Genomic DNA, 6090 nt, shown 5'->3' with positions numbered 1-6090 from the left:
TGGCTACAAACGTTTTGTGGTGCCACAGTGTAATTGAAGACCCCCTGAAGAAACAGTACAATAGAAAACCTCCAAAGATGTCACCATTTAGGAAACTACACCCCTCAAAGAATTTATCTGGGGTTGTGGTGAGCATTTTAACCTCAAACATGCTGGTTAGAATCTTATGCAAAGTAAATGGTGCAGAGCAAAAATTGAATTTTTATTTCAAAAATGTCATTTTAAGCGCCTCATATATTGTGCCCAACCCATGGCACTTTAGACAAACACCCCAAAAATCATTCTGCGGGTTGTCCTGAGTACTGCAATACCACACATGTGCCAATTGAATGGTGTCAAGTAAAATTTGCTTTGCAATTTCTCAAAATTTGTCATTGTGTCAAAAGTATTTTGCCAAATTCAGGCCACTGGAGACAAACGCCCCAAAAATCATCATGCAGGTTCTCCCGGGTACGTGCCAATAATCTACAAGATGGAGACACGGCAGGGTTCGGAAGAGAATTGCATTTGGAGTACCGACATTTAGATTTTTTTTGGCACCATAAAACATTTGTAGATGCCCTTAGGGACCAGTACAAAAAAAAATCCCGAAGAACCGATCCTATTTGAAAACTACAGCCCTCCATGAATCAATCTAGGGGTGCAGTGAGCATTTTAACCCCACAAGTGGACCCCAAGGATGATGCATAATGGATAGTGCATAGTACAAAATATCCATTATGTGCCCAGTTCTTGCCCCGGGAGACAAACACGGTAAAAATCATGATGCAGGTTCTCCCTGGTACAGCAATACCCCATATATGGCAATAATGTAGAGGCTGGGCACACGGCAAAGCTCAGCAGGGAAAGTGTGGCATGAGATATCCAGGAATGTGTGGTAAATCCGGAAATACTACTTCATGAATAACCCTGGTTTCTCAGGGCACATGTCACACTGGTATATCTTTTGTTTTTTTATGCCCCTTTTGGAGCACACCCTGCACCGCTTCTGTGTCCTTCCCTTGCTGGCAGTTTGGGGAACTTCTCCTGGAAAGTGCTGCCCTGGTGAAATGTGTGTTGTAGCCTCGCTTCCAGATGTACTAGCACTCTCCCCTTCCTGGTCTCCAAAAATCAACTACTTGACTACACCTCATGCAATTACAGTAAAGTTCCCCTCTGGCCTGTACCATCTGCATGATTAGCACAGCAAGCTTCTTATACCACACCCTCGACTTCCGCTTGGTGTTGTATCACTGAAGTACCTGGTCCAACAAATCCACCCATCCCATATACCTATTGTAAACCAAAATACGGCCCGGCTTCGGGGCTTCTCTACTGGTAGGGGCGGTGGTGTGCCCATGTATTGTTGTTAGTACAAGGACCTCTCTCTTGTCCTTGTACCTAGGCACTTCAGAAATCCCAGGCAATTCAGAACTACAATAAAGTGCCTTCTCGGGGGGTTACTCAGAGTCACTTTGTGAGGATGAGGTGGACAAATAAAACGTACCCATACTCGTCCCCACTAGCAGACTCCATATCAGAGGCCACATAATTATATACCTCCAAGTCAGTGTATATCTTCTGGAACATGATGGGGGATAGTACACAACCTACACAGAACAACACCTGCTCCTACACACAACCTCTCCGCCTCCATGCTACTCCATCTCCTCCACACAACGCCTTCTCCGCTACAAAACGCCAACGCCTCCATGCTACTCCAACTACGCCTGCTCCTCCTCCACGTTAATTGTGTGTTTTGGGGTACAGTAAAGGGACAGATCACTAGCACAACTCTCTCCAGCACCACCAAAATCACAAAATGACGATGTTGGAGAGCGTGGCGCTAGTAAGATCTGCCCAAAAATCGTCACAGATCTCTGTCATTGGCCAGTCAGATTGGTCCTGTGATGTCATTGGAGGGGTGTCGGCTAGCGGTGCTGACACCTCCCACCGAGGTGTGACCCTGTTTCGCGACAGGGTGAGGTCCAATGTGCAAGTAGTGCTCGAGTCCGATATATCAGATGCTGAGCGTTATGTCACTGCGCTCAGCGTCAGATAGATTGGATGCAGAGCGCGAACAGGCTAATATTTTATTGTATGTGTGTTTTTACTTTATATGTCCCCCATGAGGTCATAAAAGACCCCAGGGGGACATTTTCCCTTTTTTTTTTCCCCTGTATCTGAGGCATCTATTAGAGTCTCAGTTACAGGGGAAATGCCCACCTGTCACTGGGGATTCGGATCAGAGCTGGATTGGGTCTAATTAGACCCAGCAGCTCTGGAGGAGAGGGAGAAGGGAGAGGGAACACATTGCATCTCTTTTCTCCCTAGGGTCTCCAGGTGCCTCTGACACCCAGAGACCAGGTCCAGCAGAAAACTGCAGCAACGTCTAAAGTCAGCGGGCGAGCAGAGAGGAGTTGGTTGGGTCTTCTCAGTACAGCTATTGACTAGGGTCAGAAGGTAAGAGTTCTCCTTATGGATAGGTTGTCAATTTAGGCCACCTTGTAGGCGTGTGGAGACTGAAAGCCATAGATGCTCCACTGGGGAATTCTGGGAAGAATGCAAATATATTTTCCAATCCTATGCTGTACTGAGGAGACCCAACCAGGTGGAAACAGTGCAGTCTACAGTTGGGAGTCTGTTCCTTCCGGAATAGATATACTGGTTTGGCTTAATCCCACATCATGTTATTAGACTTCTTGTAGGTGTTAAGGTGTTGATGTTAAGGGGGCATTGTTTTCCATTCAAGACCTTGGAAAACGTAATTGGCCAGGATGCTTTTGTACCACCAAGTTGAGCACATGCACAAGGTGTCATGGGAACAAAACATTTTGTTAATAGTTTATGTTTAAAAAAAAAAACTTCTGTTTTTCTAAAAAGTTTAAGAAATTGTTACAGTTGATCCAGGGAGTGTTTGGGAGGGAATTTTCCCCAACTTTGGGCTATGTGTCATCTTTTGCTTAAACCCTTGAGTTACATCATGGCCTGTTGCCATTTCTCATTGGCTATGCTGAAACTGGTTGTGCCGACCTAATGCTGACAGATGTGGAGGCTGGAGAAGAGAAAGTGCAGTATGCAGAGAAGGCAACTGGAGGCAAGACGTGATGTCTGGTCCCCAGCCGCCACAACATTAACCCAGTGGGCAGTAAAAGAGATGTAACGTCCAAAGTAATGCTTACTTGTCCCCGTAATTGACCAATTTCTCATTGTCATCTGACCTCTCCATTCAGTGAGTACACATGCAGCACTTCATACTAACTTGGAGTGTGTGAGTGAGTGTTCTTTTTGCAGGGGCATCACTAGGTCAAGTGATCTGGGGTATGGGCTCTGGATCTTTTGACTTAAGTCCTGGATATATCCAGCACTGGGTCAGCTTATCCTGTCTGTGCAGTTTTCCATTATTTCTCCTCTATCTGAGCCCTCTTTGGATGAAGATAGAGATGAATACGGTGCAATTACTTCACAGTTCACCACCCAGCAAAGAGAACAAATCAGAAAGGAGCAGACGTGAGTAGTACCATTTAAGGAGATAACTAGAGATGAGCGAGCACTAAAATGCTCGGGTGCTCGTTACTCGAGCCGAACATTTCCAGATGTTCGAGTGCTCGTTTCGAGTAACGAGCCCCATTGAAGTCAATGGGAGACCCGAGCATTTTTCAAAGGGACCATGGTTCGGGAATAAAATGTGTTATTTAATTGAAAAAGAATGTCTTCTGATAAGTTAGCAGATGTATGCAAACATCTGCAATCTATTCTTCACTGTTCCGTGCGTATATTATCTCCCGACAAGTTAGCAGATGTGAAGAACAGTGAAGAATAGAATAAAAACAGTGAACACAGGATGATTTAAGTGAAAAACGCAGTGAAGAATAGATTGCAGATGTTCGGCACATCTGCTTACTTGTCGGGAGATACGCTGTCTCCGTGCCCCGCTGTCTCCATGCCCCGCTGTCTCCGTGCCCCGCTGTCTCCGTGCCCCACTGTCTCCGTGCCCCGCTGTCTCTGTGCCCCGCTGTTTCCGTGCCCAGCTGTTTCCGTGCCCCGCTCTCTCCGTGCCCCGCTCTCTCCGTGCCCCGCTCTCTCCGTGCCCCGCTGTCTCCGTGCCCAGCTGTTTCTGTGCCCCGCTGTCTCCGTGCCCCGCTGTCTCTGTGCCCCGCTGTCTCTGTGCCCCGCTGTCTCTGTGCCCCGCTGTCTCCGTGCCCCGATGTCTCCGTGCCCCGATGTCTCCGTGCTGCTCCGTGCCGCTACCTGATGTCTCCGTGCTGCCGCTGCCCCATGTCTCCGTGCTGCCGCTGCCCCATGTCTTCGTGCTGCCGCTGCCCCATGTCTCCGTGCTGCCGCTGCCCCATGTCTTCGTGCTGCCGCTGCCCCATGTCTTCGTGCTGCTGCCCGGTGTCTCTGTGCTGCTCCCCGGTGTCTCTGTGCTGCTCCTCGTTGTCTCTGTCCTGCTCACCGTGTTCTGCAATGTCTTCTTCACACATATATATTGTTCTTCACATACTATTTTGTTCGCACGGTTCCGCGCGTATCTCCCGACAAGTAAGCAGATGTGCCGAACATCTGTAATCTATTCTTCACTGTGTTCTTTACTGTGTTTTTCACTTAAATGATCCTGTGTTCACTGTGGTCACTGTTTTTATTCTATTCTTCATTGTTCTTCACTGTGTTTTTTTAATTAAATGCTCGATCTCGAGCAGGGGAAATACTCGTCCGAGCAACGAGCCGTCTCGAGTACCTTAATGCTCGAACGAGCATCAAGCTCGGACGAGCATGTTCGCTCATCTCTAGAGATAACTGTGGAGACAAGTTGAGGGCATTATTGGTGTACTTTGGGGACACCAATACCTGGGGAGATTACTGTGAAGACAATACAGTGGGAACATTACGTAGTGTCGGGGCATTTCTAGGTTGTGGGCTCCTTTTAGTTGTAAACACGCTAAAATCTGGTGACATTAAGCATAGGGTCATTGAGGGAAGAATGTAATTTAACCCCTTCAAGACCCAGTTTTTCTTTTTTTGCATTTTTTTTTTCACTTCTATACTTCCACAAGCCATGACTTTAGGTTTTTAGTTTAATTTACAAGGCTATGTTGGCTTGTTACATGTATGACATTTGATTTTCTAGTGGCACCACTTAATATTCTATGAGATGTACTGGAAAGGTGGAAAACAATTCAAAAGGCTGTGGATTTGTTTGTACAGTTAGCAATTTGCGGTCCAGATGACATGTTATTCTTTATATATTTGTTACGTCTCAACTAAAAATTGTGAATTAGATTACTCACCGGTAATTCTATTTCCGTTAGTCCACCATGACGGCCCAACCTGGAAGATGCCCCTTGTCCTCTGCAGGGACAGGAAGAAGAGAGGTTAAATGTTCCCCCCCGCATCCTCCCGCCAGTGATTTCAAAATAACCATGCTGAGGAATATGCAACCAGATTTATTAGTATGTTTGCTCCACATACAAAACTCATCTGAAAAGCAAAATACAGAAATAAGGAATTTCCAACTGGGAGGGAAAATATATAGGCCGTCATGGTGGACTAACGGAAAAAGAATTACCGGTGAGTAATCTAATTCACAATTTCCGCTTCGTCCCCCATGACGGCCCAACCTGGAGACTTACAAAATTAATAAGATTTTAGGGAGGGATTACCGCCTGTAACACCTTGTGTCCAAATGATGTCTTTTGATAAGTGCAAGTCCAGTCTATAATGCTTAGAGAACGTAGTGGATGAAGACCAGGTTGCAGCCCTGCAAATCTGATCCAGTGACGCTCCTCTTCTTTCCGCCCAGGATGTGGACATAGCCCTGGTCGAATGAGCTCGGATTCCTGATGGTATTGGTATTTTCTGTAGATCGTAGCATGAAGCAATCGCCAGTCTCAGCTATCTTGCGATAGTCGCCTTAGACACCTTCCTCCCCTGGTTTTTCCCCTGAAATTGGATGAAAAGATTAGAGTCAATACGCCAGGGTTCAGTGATCTGTAAGTATTTTATGACAGAACGTCTTACATCCAAAGAATTCCATTCTTGTTCTCTTGCCGAAGAAGGATTCTCACAGAAGGAGGGCAGGATAATCTCCTGATTCCTATGGAAGTCAGAAAC

This window comes from Engystomops pustulosus, chromosome 1 (assembly GCF_040894005.1).
Source record: "Engystomops pustulosus chromosome 1, aEngPut4.maternal, whole genome shotgun sequence".
In the NCBI taxonomy this organism is placed as follows: domain Eukaryota; kingdom Metazoa; phylum Chordata; class Amphibia; order Anura; family Leptodactylidae; genus Engystomops; species Engystomops pustulosus.
The sequence above is the reverse complement of the archived record's forward strand: the minus strand, read 5'-3'. Positions refer to the sequence as shown.